The sequence below is a fragment of the Lathamus discolor genome, chromosome 5, assembly GCF_037157495.1.
Source record: "Lathamus discolor isolate bLatDis1 chromosome 5, bLatDis1.hap1, whole genome shotgun sequence".
Lineage (NCBI taxonomy): Eukaryota > Metazoa > Chordata > Aves > Psittaciformes > Psittacidae > Lathamus > Lathamus discolor.
The window spans coordinates 67,443,515-67,466,491 of NC_088888.1; positions in this window are offsets into that span (position 1 = coordinate 67,443,515).

Sequence of the window (22,977 nt, forward strand, 5' to 3'; positions counted from 1 at the left end):
ATATTGACTTCTCAATATTGCAGTGAAAACATAAAATGTTTAGATGTCTAGAAGTGTGTATAACTTACTGATTACACTAGCTGATTAAAGACACAGGGATAATATGACAAAATACATCTCTGCCGCATTAAAAATAACTTCATTTGTTACAACGATATATCTTTATTGATGTTCATCATTAAAATAACAAAACCCTGTGCTTTTATATGAAGTCCATTTAAGCAAGACCTGCCAGATGAAGTTCCTCTCCATTTTTTTTTTTCACTTCAGTTTCCCCCTTTTTTATTGTGACAGCACAAGCATTTGACCTAACTTACAGAAAAGACATCGACCTGAAAATAACTTAGAATAAGGACCCTCTCAGGCAAATCAATGCCCCTACTTAATTTACTATTGAGCTGCAACGAGTTCTGTGAAAGGCTATATAAGTATAGAAAAGAGTCTGAAGAAAAAATTCAATCTTTTGCAGCAGTGTTACCTTTCATATATGTGAACTGATACATCCTTACCAAGTCAGTCACAGTTTGCCTGTTTGGTCTACCTAAATGTCCTTTCACCTACCTGTTTTTTAAGCTCACAGCTAGACCTTTGCCTGACAGCTGAATGATGCCCATCTGAATGAATTTTGTTAGACCTGTGTCGATTCAAATAAAAATCACAAATTGAGAAGAAGATTCACAGAATGCAATATTTTTTCATGTTTTCCATCTGAAAGTGTAGGCCCAGGTTTTAGTGAGATCTGTTTTGGTTTGTTTCAGGGTGGCATTTTGTTATTTTAGTTTCTTTGGTTTTAATTCCGAACTTATTTGTCTGTCAAAGTGTTCTCTGTCCAACAATCATCCAGAATCCAGAATGTCTATTGTAATACTTCTAGACAAACTGTCGCACTTTGTAGAATGAGTTAAATCACTCAAAAAAATAGAGATGACTTTGAAATAATTTGATATAGAGCAATTTATCTGATCTTAAATTCTTCACCATACTCTAAAAATGTCTTCTTAAAGTCCAAAACATTCTACATTTAATCTGTAGGGTTCCTATAAGGGCTGTGTCTGTGCATATAACCTATAAAACATTAAAGTTTTTTACCTAAACTTTTACATTTTAAACATGTACTTTTAAGAATGATTTTAACACACTGTAATTTGCCTTTCATTTTGAGCTACAAATTGAGCCTTTTGTATATTGTTCTGTATCTGAACATGACATTCTGTGGGCCTCTATTAGTTTTGATCGGTTACCAAGGAAACTGGAGAGAGAGAGAGAGAATACGTTTATATGCTTAACTACAGTGAGTTGCATCCTTTTCCACATTTCTGTGAAATAAATTAGTGACTGAATTTTTAGAGATAGTCCATAGTACTGAGTGTATTTTTGGCAGTATCTAAGTTGTTAATGATTTATGCTGGATTTGCATTAAAGGCTTTTGTTTATACTAAAAGCGTGAATGTCACTGACGATGGGAGTTCAGGCTGTCTGAAATCTTTATCCACCTACTCACCCAGCCAAAATGGGGCATGAGAGTGAAAGGTGAACCTACCAAATTGATGCGTGGTGAGGCATCAAAAAATAACTCCTGGTTCTAAAAACAATCAAAAATTCATCTCCTGGAGCCTATTGAAATGTTCTCATATTACAGTGACTTTTTGCCCTGATCAATGTGGGTTAAAATTAAAATATTGATGAAAGGATTTGTATAGAGGCCAAATTTACAAGCTATTCTGTACGAAAATATGAGGAAAAAAAACACAACAGTGATGAAAACAAAGAGTTTTGTGAATTCTAAATACAGTTTATATATAAAAAAACAAGGGTGGGGGTTTTATTATTATTTTAGTATAAAAATATTAAAAAAAGAAACCAAAACAATTTTTACAAATAAAAAAAATTTGACAGTGATTATTATATATTACTTGTTATTACTTGCATTGGAGAAACTCAGTGATAACTTGTAAAGAGTGTCATGTGGGGAAAATGAAATGCTTAAGTAGGTGAATCCTCTAACCACTGTCATATATGTTATGTATTTACACAAGATATTTTAGATAGATGCCCTGCCTTTGTCTTGAACTGACTGTACATATTCATTGTGAGATAAAACAAGCTACTTTACCAGCATCCTGGTGTGGCAGCAGGGCCAGGGCAGTGGCTGTGACCCTGCACTGGACACTGGTGAGGCTGCACCTCGAATCCTGTGTTCAGCTCTGGGCCCCTCACTACAAGAGAGACATTGAGGTGCTGGAGCAGGGCCAGAGAAGGGCAACGGAGCTGCTGCAAGGCCTGGAGCACAAGTGTAATGGGGAACAGCTGAGGGACCTGGGGGGCGGTTAGTCTGGAGAAGAGAAGGCTCATGGGGGACCTTATTGCTCCCTACAACTGCCTGACAGGAGGATGAAGCCAGAAGGGGCTGGTCTCTGCTTCCAAGGAACAAGGGATGGGGCAAGAGGAAATGGCCTCAAGCTGCACCAGGCGAGGTTTAGATGGAGATGAGAAACAATTCCCTCCCCAAAGGCTGCTCAGGAGTTGGAACAGGCTGTCCAGGGTAGTGCTGGAGCCACCGTCTCTGGAAGTGTTCACACACTGTGTAGAAGAGGCCCTCAGTGCCATGGGTTACTGTGGCGTTGGCAGTGCTGGGGTAAGGGTTGGATTGGATGATCTTAAAGGTCTTTTCCAATCTGATTGATTCTATGATTCTATATTGAAGCAGTGTACACTCATTCATACTTTGTGGGACCTTTTGGTCTTCTGGGTGTACAGGAAAGAGCTTATATCCATTCACACTAAACCTTGCAAGCAGATCTGCAGATACATTTACACTTTTTTTGTCTTTTTTATTTTTTTATATTAAGTAGAAATTCAGTTATTTTGTTAAAACAAACAAATCAACTGTGTCATTCACAGTTCTCCTATCTAAATTTAACACATTATTATGTGATCAGAAATACCCACACACTCACTGAAGGTTCAGAATCTCATTCTTCTGCTACAGGATTGAACCACTGTTCAAGATCCAGTGAGAGTTGCAGTGTTGTGGTGCTGTATATGTTAAGTTGCCAACAAGCAGAAATATATATACATGTGGCTGTTACCTATGGAGTGAAAAGAACCACATAGAAAAGAACAACTATATCCTGCATATGTGCAAATTTAACACAGGAGCTGAGTTTTTTGGTTTTGAATGTGACTTTGGTTTCTTTGCTGTGGCAGCCATTCCAAGAAAATTCAGCACAGTGGTTTCCCCATTCTTCCTCAACTCATTTGAGGGAAACACATAGAAGGAACACTCTTTTTTTGTCTTCCCTCTGATGCAAGTGCTGCACTTTCATGTTCTTCATTATGTGACTGAAAAACAGAAGCCACTGACATGAGAACCATGCCCTTTTTATATGTAACACACAAATGGGAAAGAAATCTCTTATCTTAAAAAGCAAATGTTTAAAACGAAATTAAGTCCTTATAATTCCTTTTCCTCAGATGGATTCTTATATTCTACAGATTATTTAAGCTCTCTATAGCCAGATGGGAACAGCCTCACGCTCACAGGCCATTGTCTTCATGGAGGACTTCAACCATCCTGGTATCTGTTGGAGGTATGGTACGGGCCGGCACAAGTAATCCAGGAGGTTCCTCAATTGTGTGGAAGACAACTTCCTTCTGCAAGTGATAGAGGAGCCGACAAAGAGAGTTGCCATGCTTGACCTCATGCTCACCAACAGGGAAGGGCTGGTTGGAAATGTGATGCTCCAGGGCAGCCTTGGTTGTAGTGATCATGAGATGGTCAAGTTCAACATACTCAGGACAGTGAGAAGAGCATGCAGCAGGCACATTGCCCGGGACTTCAAGAGAACAGACTTTGGCCTCTTCAAGAATCTGCTTAGTAAGGTTCCATGGGATATAGCCCTGGAGGGCAGGGAAACCCAAGACTGTTGGTTGATATTCAAGGATCACCTGCTACAAGCTCAGGAGTGCTGCATCCCAACTAGAAGGAAGTGCAGCAGGATGGCCAGGAGACCTCCTTGGATGGATAAGGAGCTGCTGAGGAAAATTCAAAGGAAAAAAGAGGCTTATAAAAAGTGGAAGCAAGGACAGGCGGCCTGGGAAGAATACAGGGATGTTATCTGGGAAGCTAGGGACCAGGTTAGTAAAGCTAAGGGCCACTTAGAATTAAACCTTGCCAAGGATGTTAAGGACAACAGGAACTGATTCTATAGGCACATTGCAAACAAAAGACAGACTAGGGAGAACGTGGGGCCCCTCTGGAAGCTACCAGGAGAACTGGCTACCCTGGATTTGGAGAAGGCTGAGGTTCTTAATGACTTCTTTGCCTCAGTATTCACTGGCAAATGCTCTGACTGCACCACCCAAGTCTTGGAAGGCAGGTGCTGGGACTGTGAGAATGAAGACCATAGGCCCACTGTAGAAGAGGATGTGGTTCGAGACCATCTTAAGACCCTGAACGTGCACAAGTCCATGGGACCTGATGAAATCCATCTGCGGGTCCTGAAGGAGCTGTCAAATGAAGTTGCTAAGCCACTGTCCATTATATTTGAAAAATCATGGCAGTCAGCTGAAGTTCCCAACCAGTGGAAAAAAGGTAATATAACCCCATTTTCAAGAAGGGGAAAATGGATGACCCAGGGAAATACAGACCAGTCAGTCTCACCTCTGTGCCTAGCAAAATCTTGGAGCAGATTCTCCTGGAAGGCATGCTAAGGCACATGAAAAGCAACCAGGTGCTTGGTGACAGCCAGCATGGCTTCACTAAGGGGAAATCCTGCCTGACCAATTTGGTGGCCTTCTGTAACGGGCTGTTGACATCAGTTGACATCATCTGCCTGGACTTGTGCAAAGCGTTTGACACTGTCCCACACGACATCCTTTTCTCTAAATTGGAGAGACATCAATTTGATAGGTGGACCACTCGGTGGATAAAGAACTGTCTGGATGGCCACACGCAAAGAGTTGTGGTCAATGGCTCAATGTCCAGCTGGAGACCAGTAATGAGTGGCGTCCCTCAGTGATCGGTGTTGGGACCGGTCTTGTTCAACATCTTTGTCAGATACTAACCTCATGAAGTTTAACCATGTCAAGTCCAAGTTCCTACATATGGGTTGGAGCAAACCCTGGAGCAGCTACAGGTTGGGCCAAGAACAGATACGGAGAAGCCCTAAGGCAAAGGACTTGAGAGTGTTGGTCGATGAGGAAATGAACATGAGCTGGCAGTGTGCGCTTGCAGCCCAGAAAGCCAAATGTATCCTGGGCTGCATCAAAAGGAGCATGACCAGCAGGTCGAAGGAAGTGATCCTGCCCCTCTACTCTGCTCTCATGAGACCTCACTTGGAGTATTGTGTGCAGTTCTGGTGTCCTCAACATTAAAAGGACATGGAACTGTTGAAAGAAGTCCAGAGGAGGGCCACGAGGATGATCAGGGGACTGGAGCACCTCCCGTATGATGACAGGCTGAGGAAGTTGGGGCTGTTCAGCCTGGAGAAGAGAAGGCTGCATGGAGACCTCATAGCAGCCTTCCAGTATCTGAAGGGGACCCATAAGGATGCTTGGGAGGGACTCTTCGTCAGGGACTGTAGTGACAGGACAAGGGGTAACAGGTTAAAACTTAAACAGGGGAAGTTTAGATTTGATATAAGGAGGAAATTCTTTCCTGTCAGGGTGGTGAGGCACTGGAATGGGTTGCCCAAGGAAGCTCTGAATGTGTTGTGCCACCATCCCTGGCGTTGCTCAAGGCCAGGTTGGACAGAGCTGTGGGTAACATGTTTTAGTGGGAGGTGTTCCTGCTGATTGCCCTGCTCCTGGCTGGGGCTGTGGAACAGGCTCTGGCACCCTGAAGAGCCCCCCAGCCCATGCAATGCCTTAACATGGGGCAGTGTCCTTTCTGTTCATGCACTGAGCTTGTTTTTCTAGATTTCAGTTGGAAAAGACTTTTATGACTGTTGCAATTGTAATTCTATAACTGTGGTGTTAACTATATTTAGCTTTCCTAAACAGCCAGTGAATTTTTAAGTTCTCCTGATAATGTGAACGTTGGAATATTTAAGGCCACGGGATAGGAATAAGACCTAGTAAAAACGAAAAACAAGCTTGAGCAGCAAAGAGAAGAGAGGGTGTCAAGAAGATGAGGCCTGACTCTACTTGGTGGTACCAAGCAATAGGACATGAGGCAATGGGCGTAAACTAAAGCACTGGAAGTTCCACCTGAGCATAAGAACAACTTTACTGTGAGGGTGACTGAGCATTGGAATAGGTTGCACAGGGAGGTTGTGGAGTCTCTTTTCCTGGAGATCCTTAAGAGACATCTGGACACAACCCTGAGTAATGTGCTCTAGGTGACTCTGCTTCAGCAGGGAGGTTGGACTGGATGACCCCCAGTGGTCCCTTCCAACTCAACCATTCAGTGTTTCTGTGAAAACATTTCCATGATAGTTGGATGGTCAGAGAGTTCATACTTAATTTTTTGCTTACAGGCAAGACTAGTAATCAGTGGTGGGTGTTTTGCCTCTGTTTGGACAAAGTATTGAAGAACTTTTTTTGCATTAGTCCTTGGCTTTCACAGATGACTGATCAAATGACTTCATATTCCTTAATCTTGATAAAGGCTTTTTTTCAGCTTGTACATGGATTAAACCAAGTGAAAAGAGCTACTTTTCTATATAAGTTCCAAATATACACCTTCAGGATAGGTACATACTGCTCACCTTTTTTAAAGATATGGGGTTCTGCACGGTTCTTTTTTTACTGTCTATAATACATAGAGACAACTGTCTGTTTAATATATCAGACTACTCTTTCACCATCAGAGATGATGTTTTAAAAAATTATTTTATTAAATTGCTCTTTCAAAGCCACATTCATTTGTTCTCCTAAACGGAACACCAGAGAGCTGACAGTCTTAAAATGACAGAGATCCATTATTTGTGTTAAATGACTTTTATAATAACCTGCATAGAAGATAGAAAACTTCTGTAAGTTTTAATGTGTGAATAAGCCCAATGAATGCTGAACTGTCAAGTGTTGTGGCTTAAACCTAGGCAGCAACTAAGTTAAGTTCTACGCAGCCACTCGCTCACAACCTTTTCCCCCAACCCAGGCTGAATAGGGAGTGGAATCAAAAGAATGTAAAACCCACAGGTTGAGGTAAAAACAGTTTAATAATAACAATAAAGTACAATATTAATACTAATACTAATATTGGAAACAATGAGGAGAGAGATATAAAAGGGAAGAAAAAAAAACCCAAAATAAACACAAATGATGCACAATACAGGTGCTCACCGCCTGCCAACCAACACCCAGCCTGACCAGAACAATGATTGGTCCCTTCCGGATAACTCCCCCAGTTTATACACTGGGCATGACGTGCTGTGGTATGGAATATCCCTTTGGCTAGTCTGGGTCAGGTGTCCTGTCTCTGCTTCCTCCTGTCTTCTTGTGCCTCTCCTCAGTGGCAGAGCATGAGAGACTGAAAAGTCCTTGGTCAGGGTAAGGGCTACAGCAGGTCAGCCTACCTCACCATGGTCTGCACCATGGGCTTAAGTGGAGTCTGCTCCGGTGCCTAGAGCACATCCCCCCTCCTTCTTCACTGACCTTGGTGTCTGCAGAGCTGTTTCTCTCACATATTCTCACTCCTCTTTTTCTAGATTTCTGTTATTATTAGGAATAACAGTCTGTTCCTTCTGGCTTGTCCTCTGTAAACAAATTTTGTTGCAAATAGAATAACAACAAAAGCCTGACTCTATATCCCACTGTAAAATTTCAAGTGTCTGTAATGATATTGCAATTTTACGGTCAAAATGCATCTCTTGTTCTTTTATACGGTAATTCCTTTACAAACAGTAACACCAAGCCGACATTCAGAGTGACAAATACCAGAATCTGGTCCATAGACAATAAATTTTTTCCTTTTTCTCAGTGGACTTCAGATCATGTTACACAGCAATAACATAATCTGTTACATCTATTTTTCCACTCTGAAGGATGTGAGTTATATGTATATGTGTGTCTAAATGATTTTAGAGGCATTTCAAAAAAGTTAAAGTTATGACTACTACACTAGAGACAAATCAGAAACTAGATCTAGTCATCAGTATCTCTGTTAGATCCTTGGTTTTAATACTACATTATTTGAGATGTTGTCTTGCCTCTTGCTTTCAACCTCCTGTATGAAGACACGCTGAGTGGAGACCTCATTGCAGCCTTCCACTCTCTGAAGGAGGACTACAAGGATGCTAGAGAGGGACTCTTCAGGGACTGGAGTGATAGGACAAGAGTAATGGGTTCAAACTTAAACAGGGGAAATGCTCCCCAGCATCCCAGCCTATAAAGGCTCCCTTCGGATACTGGAAAGCTGCTGTAAGGTCTCCACGCAACCTTCTCTTCTCCAGGCTGAACAGCCCCAAATTTCTCAGCCTGTCGTCATATGGAGGGTGCTCCAGTCCCCTGATCATCCTTGTGGCCCTCCTCTGGACTTGTTCCAACAGTTTTGTGTCCTTTTTATGCTGAGGACACCAGAACTGTACACAATACTAAATGAACAAATATAAAATAGAATCCTGTAAGTGATTTGGCTAAATTTCTCAAAGGTGGTCAACACTGGACTAACTTTCAGGAGGAGGAGATTGCCATGCTTTAGCAGAACTCTTCACTAAGAGAAACCCATTTTACTACTATTGTGAGCTAGTAAGGTATCTGCAGGATATTCAAGTAATAAAGCAAGTTGTAATGGGTGGTGATCTGTTAAACTAAACAGCCTACAAACTATGTCAACTTGGCTTTTAGAAATCATCTTCCATGGGAATAATATGGAAGTGGGAAGTGTGAAAACAACTTAATTTAGACTTTCAAAAAACCTTTGAAATCTACCTCTTCCCCACTGTCCTGTGAGCTTTTTTAACTGTATAAACATACAAACCTTTGTTTCAAGGGTAAATTAAGGGACATGCACCTTTTTGGTTTGGAAGCAGTCAAACACTGTTGTGTTAAGACATTTATTACCCTTGTAAAAGTTATTGTATCAATTTAATTAATTTATTTGTGAACAAAGCCTTTGTGCTATTAACAATAACTAATGTTGTATAGCTCTGTTAGATACATTTAAGATAGAACCACATAAATCTTAAGAAGCTAATAAACAGGGCTGTCACTGTAAATATAATAATGAGAGAATTCTCTGTGAATACTTAAGAACCAAAATGTGCAGAACATGATGCCAGGAATGGTTCCCTTTCTCTCCATAACCTAATTTCCCTATGCTATACATATATAAACTGCAATGAACCTCTTCAGTCATATGAGAGACAAAGTCACAGTAGCTTCTAAGATAGCTCTTCAGAGAGCCTTGCTACTAAATGAATGATACTTATTGCAGCACCCTTAAGACGTATCACTTGAAATAGCAGCCAAAATGGCCCTGCAGACAGTGTCACTATGGGACTTCTAGTTGTTCTTAATCACAGAATCACAGAATCCCAAGGGTTGGAAGGGACCTCAAAAGATCATCTGGTCCAACCCCCCTGCAAGAGCAGGGTAACCTACAGTACATCACACAGGAACTTGCCCAGGCGGGCCTTGAGTATCTCCAATGTAGGGGACTCCACAACCCCCCCGGGCAACCTGTTCCAGTGCTCTGTCACTTACAGTAAAGAAGTTCTTCCTGATGTTAACATGGAACTTCCTATGCTCCAGTTTACACCCATTGCCCCTTGTCCTATCACTGGATATCACTGAAAAAAGCCTAGCTCCGTCATCCTGACACCCACCCTTTACATATTTGTAAACACTGATGAGGTCACCCCTCAGTCTCCTCCAAGCTAAAGAGACCCAGCTCCCACAGCCTCTCCTCATAAGGGAGATGTTCCACTCTCTTAATCATCTTTGTGGCTCTGCGCTGGACTCCTTCAAGCAATTCCCTGTCCTTCTTGAACAGTGGGGCCCAGAACTGGACGCAATATTCCAGATGCGGCCTCACCAAGGCTGAGTAGAGGGGGAGGAGAACCTCTCTTGACCTACTAACCACACCCTTTCTAATGCACCCTAAGATGCCATTTGCCTTCTTGGCCACAAGAGCACATTGCTGGCTCATGGTCATCCTCCTATCCACCAGGACCCCCAGGTCCCTTTCCCCTTTGCTACTTTCCAGCAGGTCAACCCCCAACCTGTACTGGTACATGGGGTTGTTCTTCCCCAGATGCAAGACTCTACACTTGCCCTTGTTGAATTTCACCAAGTTTCTCCCCGCCCAACTCTCCAGCCTGTCCAGGTCTTGCTGAATGGCAAAACAGCCTTCTGGTGTGTCAGCCACTCCTCCCAGTTTTGTGTCATCAGCGAACTTGCTGAGGGTACACTCAGTTCCCTCATCCAGGTCGTTGATGAAAATATTAAACAGCACTGGTCCCAGCACCGACCCCTGAGGGACTCCACTAGTCACAGACCTCCAGCTAGATTCTGCGCCATTGACCACAACTCTCTGCCTTCTTCCTTTCAACCAGTTCTTGACCCACCTCACTACTTGATTGTCAAGCCCACACTTCCTTAGATTATCTATGAGGATGCTGTGAGAGACAGTATCAAATGCTTTACTGAAATCAAGAAAAAACACATCTACCGCTCTACCATCATCCCTCCACCTAGTCACTTCCTCATAGAAGGCTATAAGGTTGGTCAAACATGACTTCCCCCTCATAAAACCATGTTGGCTGTTCTTAATGACCCCCTCATCCTTGATATGCCTAGAGATGGAGTCAAGAATAAGTTGTTCCATCACCTTTCCAGGGATGGAGGTAAGGCTGACCGGTCTATGATTACCCAGGTCCTCCTTCTTGCCCTTCTTATAGATTGGTGTGACATTTGCCATCCGCCAATCCTCAGGCACCTCTCCCATTTCCCACGACTTACCAAAGATGATGGAGAGTGGCCTAGCAATGACCTCCGCCAGCTCCCTCAGCACCCGTGGGTGCATTCCATCCGGACCCATCGATTTACACATGTCCAGATTGCATAGCTGATCCCTAACCCAATCCTCATCTACCAAAGCAAACTCCTCCTTTGTCCTGACTCCTTCTGGGGCTATAGGAATCCAGGGCCCTCGGGGAGAGTCTGCAGGAGTAAAGACAGAGGCAAAGAAGGCATTCAGCACCTCTGCCTTCTTTATATCCTCAGTCTCCAGGACACCCACCTCGTTCAGCAGTGGGCCTATATTGCCTCGTGTTAGTTTTATTTGCTATGTACCTGAAGAAGCCCTTTCTATCGTCCTTAACCCGACTAGCAAGATGTTGATACTGAAAAATACAAATGCCCAGACTTCTTTCTTAATGCCCAGTTAAGGCATTAAAGTATGTTTGTCATCTTGAACATTGGGGAAAAAAAAAAATAATGTTGATGTAAGAAAATATCCAGCTAAAAGAATACTGAGATCATATTAAAGGAGGATTTCACTTTAACAATCAGCCTGGTTCATAGTCCTTCAAGATAGACCTTGTGCAACTAAAATTTATTTTTTTTCTTAAAGAAACAGTAACTTAGATGCCATTAAGTGTCATTAAATATATTATTTTTCAGAGGAAAGATAGCAAGTTGAAATGGGCTGATCTTCATTTTTATTTTTAATGTTGTTAAAGTCAAACTCTTGTTTACTTGCAAATAAGAGAAATACATGGGGGAAAAAAAGTTAAAAGCATAGTAAATCTAGAAAATGCAGTTGTCTCTTACAAACTTGTTGTTGGAAAATGGCAGTGTAAATCAGAAAGATGCAAACTTTTTAGCATTTCCTGTGAGTCCATACTGCATTGTCTTATTGGTAAAGCGATATGTTTGTGTCCAAGAAGAAACAAAGAAGCTACTTCTTCAGTTATAGCCATGGAATAAATGTCTAGTATGCTGTCTTGATCAGCTGAGGTAGGTTTTGTTTTAGAAGGCAAAACTAAGAGAGGTAAGGAAAAAAAAAAAAAGACTAATTTGTAATGCAGCACAGAGGAGGCTAAGAATATAACGGGCATGTCTCATAACAGGCAGTGTTGGAAAAGAGATCAAGCAATAGCTCAGTGTGAAGGCAACAAAAACTTGAAGAGCTCAATATGTTTAGTGAAATCTTTGGTGAGTCTCATTGTCTCATTACTTTCTAAAATTATTTATTACTGCATGAATTGCATTCTAGTGTTTCTCTTCTTATTTCTCTTGTCTGCCAGATGCAATGTTAACATGGTTCCTGTGATTTGTCAATATCTGATTTTATTTGATATCAAGGGGTTTTTCTGCCTTTCATTTTTGTTAACCTTATGATACATTTAATCTATCAATCTATGCACAACATTCATTAACAGTTTATGGAAGCACTGTTTATCTTTTTCTTTTTCTTTTTTTTTTTTGTTTGTTTGTTTCTTTGTTTGTTTTACGTTTCTGATTTTTTACCATAAAGAAGAAGGAATAATTGTCATGATATAGACAAATTGACTATATATTTTCAAATTAACATATGAAAAATATCCAATTTCTCCTATTACTGTAACACATGGAAATAATGTAATGAGGAAAAATATAGTCCCTTTTTCTTACAATGACTTGCTACTCGTGAATAAAACCAGTAAATTTCACTCAGGTGACTTTCTCCTCATCTTTGGCTAGGTGTAGTTTCCTTTTTCATTTCTAGTTCATTGCCCTGCACCATAAATTCTCCAAATATACTGTTATTGTCTTCTCCTCCCTTTCACTTTTTCATACATTAATTATGAAATGATACACTACTTTCCCAACATTGTATGGTTCATTAATCTGATACATGGGTGGCAAGACAGTATAAAGATATAAAAGTTCTGTTGCCTTAAGGGGATGGTCAGACTCATCAAAGACTCATAAAAAAACCCAATAGATACATTTCTGTTGATTTCAGTGTCCACATTACCTTTTTTTTTCAGACAGGTTGCAAATATTTTTAGAGATAAGTGAACTGATACACACATACAACTGAGCACTTTTGAACTATAACAATGCCAACTTCTCAGAGAGGGCTTAACACTTTGGTTAGTCTACTTCCAAACCCCCTTACTATTTTCCATTTCTCCATGAAGCAAGAAACCCATTGTAGAATTAGTTATTGCCATCCCATTTATTCATGCACATCTCACTAAACAGAAGTGCTGCTATTTTTCGTGTTCCCCCAGCTACAGGCAGTGTTGGACAAGCAACTAATTCCTTGTGGAAGGTAAACAATTTTGACAATCCACAATCTAGTACATATATTAGTGTTCTGAATTTCTAATAAGCATATAAAATGGTATGAGTCCACGGGCTCTTGCAAATCGTAGAATAGTTAGGGTTGGAAAGGACCTTAAGATCATCCAGTTCCAACACTCCTGCCATGGGCAGGGACACCTCACAATAAACCATGTCACCCAAGGCTCTATCCAACCTGGCCTTGAACTCCGCCAGGGACGGATCATTCACAACCTCCCTGGGCAATCCATTCCAGTGCCTCACCACCCTTACAGTAAAGAATTTCCTCGTTATATCCAATCTAAACTTCCCCTGTTTAAGTTTTAAACCATTATCCCTTGTCCTATCACCACAGTCCCTGATGAAGAGTCTCTCCCAAGCATCCTTATGGGTCCCCTTTCGATACTGGAAAGCTGCTATGAGGTCCCAACTCAGCGTTCTCTTCTCCAGGCTGAACAGCCCCATATTTCTCAGCCTGTCTTCATATGGGGGGTGCTCCAGTCCCCTGATCACCCTCGTGGCCCTCCTCTGGACTTGTTCCAAGAGTTCCATGTCCTTTTTATGTTGAGGACACCAGAACTGCACACAATACTCCAGGGGAGGTCTCATGAGAGCAGAGTAGAGGGGCAGGATCACCTCCTTCGACCTGCTGATCACGCTCCTTTTGATGCACCCCAGGATACAGTTGGCTTTCTGGGCTGTGAGTGCACACTGCCATCTCAAGTTAAGTTTCCCATCGAACAACACCCACAAGTCTTTCTCTGAAGGGCCGCTCTGTATCCCTTCTCTGCCCAACCTGTAGCTGTGCCAGGGGTTGCCCCAACCCATGTGTAGGACATTGCACTTGGCATGGTTAAACTTCATAAGGTTAGCATCAGCCCACCTCACAAGCATGTCAAGGTCCCTCTAGATGGCATCCCTTCCCTCCAGTGTATCAACTGAACCACACAGCTTGGTATCATCGGCAAATTTGCTGAGAGCGCACTCAATCCCACTGTCCATGTCACCGACAAAGATGTTGAACAAGACAACTCCCAACACCAATCCCTGAGGGACACCACTCGTTACTGTTCTCCAGCAGGATATTGAGCCATTGACCGCAATTCTTTGTGTGCAGCCATCCATCCAGTTCTTTATCCACCAAGTGGTCCATCCATCAAATTGATGTCTCTCCAATTTAGAGAGAAGGATGTCGTGTGGGACAGTGTCAAATGTTCTGCACAAGTCCAGGTAGATGATGTCAACTGTTCTACCCCTGTCCATCAGTTCCAAAGCCCCATCATAGAAGGCCACCAAATTGGTCAGGCAGGATTTCCCCTTAGTGAAGCCATGCTGGCTGTCACCAAGCACCTGGTTGCTTTTCATGTGCCTTAGCATGCCTTCCAGGAGAATGTGCTCCAAGATTTTGCTAGGCACAGAGGTGAGACTGACTGGTCTGTAATTCCCGGGGGCATCCATTTTCCCCTTCTTGAAAATGAGGGTTATATTTCCCTTTTTCCAGTCATTGGGAACTTCACCTGACTGCCATGATTTTTCAAATATAATGGACAGTGGCTTAGCAACTTCATTCGCCAGCTCCTTCAGGACCCGCAGATGGATTTCATCAGGTCCCACGGACTTGTGCACGCTCAGATTTTTAAGATGGTCTCGAACCACATCCTCTTCTACAGTGGGCCTATGGTCTTCATTCTCACAGTCCCAGCACCTGCCTTCCAAGACTTGGGTGGTGCAGTCAGAGCATTTGCCAGTGAATACTGAGGCAAAGAAGTCATTAAGAACCTCAGCCTTCTCCAAATCCAGGGTAGCCAGTTGTCCTGGTAGCTTCCAGAGGGGCCCCATGTTCTCCCTAGTCTGTCTTTTGTTTGCAATGTACCTATAGAATCAGTTCCTGTTGTCCTTAACATCCCTGGCTTGGTTTAATTCTAAGTGGCCCTTAGCTTTACTAACCTGGTCCCTAGCTTCCCAGACAGCATCCCTGTATTTTTCCCAGGCCGCCTGTCCTTGCTTCCATCTTTTATAAGCCTCTTTTTCCCTTGAATTTTCCTCAGCAGCTCCATTTTCCTCCTTGTCCATCCAAGGAGGTCTCCTGGCCCTCCTGCTGCACTTCTTTCTAGTTGGGATGCAGCACTTCTGAGCTTGTAGCAGGTGATCCTTGAATATCAACCAACAGTCTTGGGCTCCCCTGCCCTCTAGGGGATCATGAAAGTCCCACAAGCCACAGGAACTTTTTGTTTGTTTTGTTGTTTTTTGGGGTTTTTTGTTTTTGAGGAAATATTTCCTCTGAGGAATGTAAGAGCTTTGTTATAGCACATCCTGAAAGTCACAACTCTAGTGATAAGTAAATGCATGCACGGCAGAATCTGTGGAATATTTTGGTATTAACTTTTCTTAGCTGTTTTCATTCCATTAGTTGTTCAAGGCTCATTATGTTAGCATAAGCTGTGTTTGCAAACTAGAGAGTGTCATGCTATCAGGTTTGCCTAATGTATTTTTTAATCATCATTTAAATGTTTTGAATGCCAGACTGCTTGTGAGAGATGGCGGAGACTCAAGAGAAATGTCTGAGGTTGTGAAAAAGAGATATAGAAATGGTATTCAAAATGAATTTATATGACAAGTATATAATGGTCAGATCCTATAGCTGATGCATTTATCTTTTAGAAAGAGGAGCAGGATCATTCAGGATATTTTTTTTTTACCTTTTCTTTACAGTTAAGAAAAGTTACATAACTTGTCTGGGACCATATCAAGAGTTTTCCAAAGTAAAGGTGAAACGAATGAGTCCAGAAAGGTATCGGGGACAGATCAGGAAGACTGTCAGGACAGAAGCAGCTAAAAAGACATCAGAGTGACAACAGATGTAACAGCTTAACCCAGGCAGAGCAGCACAATCCTGTCCAAAGTTAGTTTATTTATACTTTATTTTTTGATGACAGTTCTAATACAATCAAGAAACAAAACTAAGTTAAGCTCCAAGTTAGCTATCTGTAAGGTGGTCTGTGAACTTTTGTTTATAAAAGTGGATTCCTTATGTCAGCAGAGAAAAAGCTAAGTGTAAAAATTTCCATTTTTTCAATAGGCTGCCAAGAATACTATCACTTTTCAGCACAGATTTTCTTGCATTCAGCAAGCAAAAGTAGTTTTTTAAAAATGTTTTTCTTGGTTTTAATATAGTGCTGTTAAAGCCACCTTAAACATCCTCCACCATTAGCATTCATGATAATAGTCATACAGCCCACCTAGAAACAGCTTTGTACCTGAGAGTGAAGAGAGTTTAGTCCATATGCTAACAATGTTGTCTATAATATTTTCACAGAAAGTTTTCACTGTTTTACAATAAGATGGCATCATGGACTGACTGAAGTACCCAGAATCTTGGTGGGTTGAGGAGAGCTTGTCAGATAATCACTTCTGCCCAACACACATGCAGCATCAGTAAATATACTATGCATTTAATAAATACACTATGGCCCAGAGTATTATATTTTGGTATCAGATTTTGAGCTGGGTAATTTTGTTGGGTTTTTTTTCTTTTGTAAAATACTGTGCAAGACAGCAATATTGTACAACTACAAAAAAAAAAAAAAAAGACAAAAAATGTAGATTATTTGCACAAAAGAACACTTCTGCAGCCAACAGTATCATTTTTGGTATCCACTTTCTATATTTGCTATATCAAAATGACTTTGAAGTACAGAAGATGTCTATTTCTAGTATTTTGTGGTTGGGTGGGGTTTTTATCCATGTTTTACATGTTCTTATTTGATACCTTCCTTTAAAAAAAGGGAAAAAGAATTATAGCCAGTGATTTTTGTGAAAGATTTAACAAAGCAAAGATTTCTGGGAAAGCATGGGTGGTACGAAGTGCCAGAGAACCATCCGAGTCCTTTAAAACAGTCTGAGTGAAAAACAATCTCACATGAGAGGGGTACCTTAGCATGATGAACGTGATTCTCTCCATCTATTGGACTTTTTCTACAGCAAGAATAAGCTTTTCTATTTTAATCTAAATGTCAGCTGGTACACACTTCTATGTACGTCAAACAATCTGCTTTGATAAGATCAAATGTAATTTGCATCCTGTATTGTATAATTCATGTATAGGGAGCGAAGCACTGTAATTTTTTTAAAAGGTAAAAATGTCTTTGCCATATTTACTATTCCTGATGAGTAGTAGATATTTCAGTCTCTAATCTCAGTGTTTTTATAAATAAAATAAATATTAAAAGATCACATTAGTAAAAATGCTTCCATAAGAAAAACAAAAATTGGCTCAAATAAAAGCATGTAAGTTAATTGAAAAGATGGAAGGTGAACAAACTATTATTAGATATACGCATTTATTTCATATTAGGAGAAAATCTTTGCTACACTTTTTTTTTTTTTTTCCTAGAGCAATTTTTCTTTCATTTTATAGTGTCTTAAACCCAGCCAGCAACTAAGTACCATGCCACTTTTCAATTACCTCCTGTTTCTGACCTAGGTGGGATAGGGATAGGGAGGAGAATCAAAAGAATGTAAAACTCATAGCTTGAGATAAAAAACAATTTAATAATTAAGGTACTATATAATATTGATACTACTAATGATAGCAGAATAGGAAATAACAAGGAGAGAAATATAAAATTAAATAGGGAAAATAAAACAACCAAAAAACCCCATTGATGCACAATACAGATACACTTTAACCTGATGCCCAGCCGACCTGAGTAGCGATCGATCCCTTCTAGGTAACCGCCCCCAGTTTATATATGGGGCATGATGTGCTTTGGTATGGAATATCACTTTGGCTAGTTTGGGTCAGGTGCCGTTTTTTTGCTTCCTGCCAGTTTCTTGTGCCCCTCAGTGGCAGAGCATGAGAGACTGAAAAGTCCTTGATCAGGGTAAGCACTACTGAGCAACAACTAAAACATCGGTGTGTTATCAGCATTGTTCTCAGACTAAAGCCAAAACACAACACTGCACCAGCTACTAGAAAGAAAATCAACTCTATCCCAGATTAAACCAGAATACATTTTCAGTATGAATATGCTTGATGTAAAAAAGAAAATGGCAATTTGAAAATGATGACTGCATGATGTCATAAATTATAAGAATACATTCTCTTCAGTGAAAAGTCTATGCCTGCATTAATGGAAAACATGTTGAAATAAGGATAGTTTCAGATAAATTCTGAAAATAGTTAGTTTCATATTTATTTGATCTGCTACAGGAGATAATTTTGCAATTAAATCTCTTTTTATTCTCTCAGCTGGAAAAGCTTTGTCTCTGGCTCACATCTGTTTCTAAAAGCCTAATTATATGATACACTGACAAATACATGTACTCTCCAAAATGGTTAGATGAATGACTGAAACATTAGCCAGATAAAATCAGGCTTAATAGTAAACAAAACAAGAGTGTTACAATAAGACAACAGCCTAAACACAGGCCTGTAATAGTATTGAAGATGCTATTTATCTGACCCTGACTAAATACTGTGATTGGCATTTAGTCACCTAGTGCATATGTGGACATTAACAGACAGATACCTGCATAATCTTAATTTTGCAATGGAATATTTGAATATATTTATGTCAGACAGTTAGAGATCACTGTTAGTTTTCACACTTATACTTTAAGTCAGCTGTCAGTATACCACAGCACAGAGCTCATGTGTTTGCTCTGATGCATTTTACACATGTATTCAAGTGATGTCTATGGCTCTTAGCCACAGATGTGATCAGACTTGAGAGCTGTTTAACAAGTAAACCATACCACAAGATAGAATACTATTTTAAGAAAAGGTTCTCTGTCCAATTGATATTGTTTGGATAAAGCAAAATGTTATCTTTTAGCCTTTTTTGCCTTTAAGGACATCACCAAAGTGGTCTGGGAATCTAGATATTCTATGCATGCTGCCTGAAGCAGTAAACAGGTAAGAGGAGATCAGATGCTCTCTATATGGTCAGTTGAAATTGTTGCAAATCAATATGGTATTAAAATATTATACATGCACCCATACTTTCCTCCAAGAAGTCATAACAAAAATTATTAAATTTTGAGTGTATTTAGGATACCTAACAAAGAAGAGTGTAGAAAGTTGCTAGTTGGAAGAGATTTACCTCTGAGAACTAAAATGCAGGAAATGAATGGTTTCAGAGTAATTGCTTTTCAGGGCTACTTTTCACTTTAATATATCAAATGCGTTAAGCTTTTTGTAAAGGAAAATAATATTAGTTGTTCAGGGAATGTTTTCACTAGTGTGTAATACAGAAAGAGAAACGTGGAAAGAATTTTGCAAACCTAATGAAAAAACTAAATGTCTATACTCTATACAGATAAACATTTAACAATAGGGAATAAACAGAAGTTCCTTTGATCCCTCAGTAGTGAGAGATCACTACTGGCGATCAGTGGTCATCAGTACAGTAGGGAGAAAATTTTATATTCATAGGTCCCTGTTTCAAGTGGAGCTGCAAGGAGCTGATCCACAACTGAGCTGTAAACAGTACAACCAGGTGGAGCCATGTTGCAAAGTATATGCAATAGCCTTATTAGTGTTAATTGAAGGGGAAGTATTGCAGTCTGACATCTCACTATCCACCCCTAGTAAACTATGGGATTTATTTATTTTTTGTTTTAAATGCGTATCTTTGTGTGGGAGCTTTGTTAAAAATGTTTATAAATTAAATTAGGAATGAGAGTGTTGTCTTCTGTCAGTGACCTACATAAAACATACTAGAGAGATGACTTAGAATAAGCCTGGAGAGAATACCTTGCTGATCTGCAGCTGAGCTGTCTTCCACCATCACAGCCTTATGGGTATGAACATGCTCTGGTGTTTTTTTGGTGGTGTTTTTTTGGTTTAGTTTGGTGGGTTTTGTGGTGGTTTGCCACCCGCACATCCTCCCCCCCGCCCCCATATTTTTTGCACAGAATTAACTGCAGTGAATGCACTAATATTAGGGTTATAACTGAGTACCTGGTGTCTTTGTTTTTTTGCAGGAGCGTGATTTCTCCAAATGGAGAATACAGTTGTGTCTGTCTTTTTGAGGAAGGTTATGTTCTGAAACATGCGTAACAATGGAAAAGTTATGGAAGAACTAAAAAATCTCTTTCCTCAGAACTGCTCTGCCCACCCTAGCAATTCTAATATGTTACAATGAGGCCTAGTTCAGAATATCTGTGGTTATTTAGAAAGATCTAATTTTATATATATATACACTCTCATTTTTTTTTTTCTTTTAAAACTACAAAACTCTAAATTGCAAATTTACTTGGAACTGGGGAAATATCAATTCAGCACGTGGTATAAGGAGGAAAAAAAAATAGATTATTGCTTACTCTCTCTTTGAGTTGTAGAAGCAAAACCTTCACATACATTTGCTTTGCTTTTCTTCATACAGGCACTATAGGTTTAGTTCTGTTCTTACAGTTGTTTCCATAATGAAAATAACTGACACCAAGTATGCATAAAAACTGAATAACTAACACATTTAAAAAGACAAAAATGACTGAGAATCCTGATTGTGTTAATGTGCTCATGGTTTTGTTACATGTTCACATTAAGTTATTCAGTTCTTTTGGTTAAATGGTTTTCTTCCACTACCTAATGAAGCGTTTTTCTGGAAAGTTTTTCTTTGCTTTAGTATTACAGCATTTATTAAAAGACTTCTTAAAGTTCTTTCTTAATTAATCTTTTTTTTTTTTTTTTTTGTATGTATCTGAATGGGGAGAACTTCTAGCTAGTAAATTGCCTGAAGAAAAATAATTGAAAATTATTTGAGAAAACACATCTTAAAGTATTAGGTTTTCTTAATAAAAAAACCCAAATATTTGCCAACATTTCTAAGTCTGATGGCAAAGGTCACCTTTTGTTCCATAAGATTCCTAGTAATAAAGGAACAGGACAATGGAAAATTTCCGGAAACATAATACTACAAATAAAACTTTTCTGCTAATCTTTTGTGTATGCATACATATACACATGTATATATATACAAATCTATCAAAATATATTTTAGGACTTTCCCCCTGTACTCAACACAGATGAGACCACACCTCTAATCCTGCGTTCAGTTCTAGGCCCCTCACTACAAGAGAGATATTGAGGTGCTGGAGTGCGTCCAGGGGAGGGCAACAAAGTTGGTGAAGGGTCTGGAGAGCAAGTCTTATGAGGAATGGCTAAGGGAACTGGGGTTGTTTAGTCTGGGGAAGAGAAGGCTCATGGGGGACCTTATTGCTCTCTACAAACTACCTGAAAGGAGGTGGTAGTGAGGTGCGGGTTGTTCTCTCAAGTAACAAGCATAGGACAAGAGGTAACAGCCTCAAGCCGTGCCAAGGGAGGTTTAAATTGGATATTAGGAAAAATTTCTTTACAGAGAAGGTAGTTGCACACTATCCCTGGAAGTGTTCAATAAACGTGTAGATGAAGCCCTTAGTGACATGGTTTAGCAGTGGACTTGGCAGTCCTGAGGTAAAGTTTGGACATGATGATCTTAAAGGTCTTTTCCAACATAGTCAATTTTATGATTCTATGATTCTGTTTCTTTGAGTTACATATCTTTAGAATACAAACCCTATAAAAGATGCAAAAAATTACAAACAACTTTACTTTTATATTTTTCTACTATTAAATCAAATTAGAATTAGAGTTAGATTTAGAGTTAGGATTAAATACCCACTCCCATTTTGTGCAAACAGTACAGTCCTCTGAGATTTAATTTGTGATGTTTCTAGCACTATAAAAAGAGGAAGAAAAATGGTTTTGGCTTAATTAATCAACCACTGTTAATGTTGGAAAACATGCAGTGAAACCGTGTGGGTAAAGTCAAAGGGTAATAACATATATAGCTCATGATATTATGTAACTTACAATGAGAAGCTTTTTGAACATATATAAATACTTATATAGAGCCTAATTGTTTTGCCACAATATCTACTATTGTGTCCATACTTACAAAGTAATAATAGAAATTATGTAGACTGACTCTACACACAAAACATTGCTGGTGTTTCCATTTGGTTTTATTTTCATGATTAGTGGAGGAGATGGAAAAAAGAGAGAAATGGAATTAAAAAACATGAAAGCTGGATTTGTTAACAATTCAGTTTCCCATTGTACCTTTTCTCCCTCTTGCTTCTATTTTCTTATGTGGGATTCTCCTTAACAAAATGTGGATATTTGAATGCCTGAGTCACAGAGGACACTTTACATAGCTGACAGCAAGAAGGATGTAATTCTGCAGTTCAATTTCTCTGATGTATCTAGAAACCTGTGTTGGGGTAAGATGAATTGGTCTCAGAAAGTGCTTATTTTCCTTTTTCTTTATTGTCTATGAAGGGAGCATGAGGTCACGAGATAGGACATATGCATTTACACTGACATGTCTAAGTGAGACAAATCCCATCCTTATGCTCAGCAGGGTGAATCATGTCAAAATCATCACTTAGGAAAAATATAAGTGTAGAAGATATATGGTTGGTGAATGTCTTCTACTCATCTGTTCTTCAAACTCTCCACTTATTGTCATATTAACTTTGAATACATACTAATTTTCAGTTCCAGACTACCTCTCCTTTTGTTCGTGTATAGCAATTTTCTTCCTGTGTATATGAAATACTAGAATTTTGTCTGAGCATGTGTATTAGGCATGCCACAGTATAACAAAAAGAAAGAATGCAAGGAACCAACAAAAACTACAAAACTAAAAATACATATACCTAAAGGGATGGATAACTGGACAAACAAATAAATAAATAAATGTGTACCTTCTG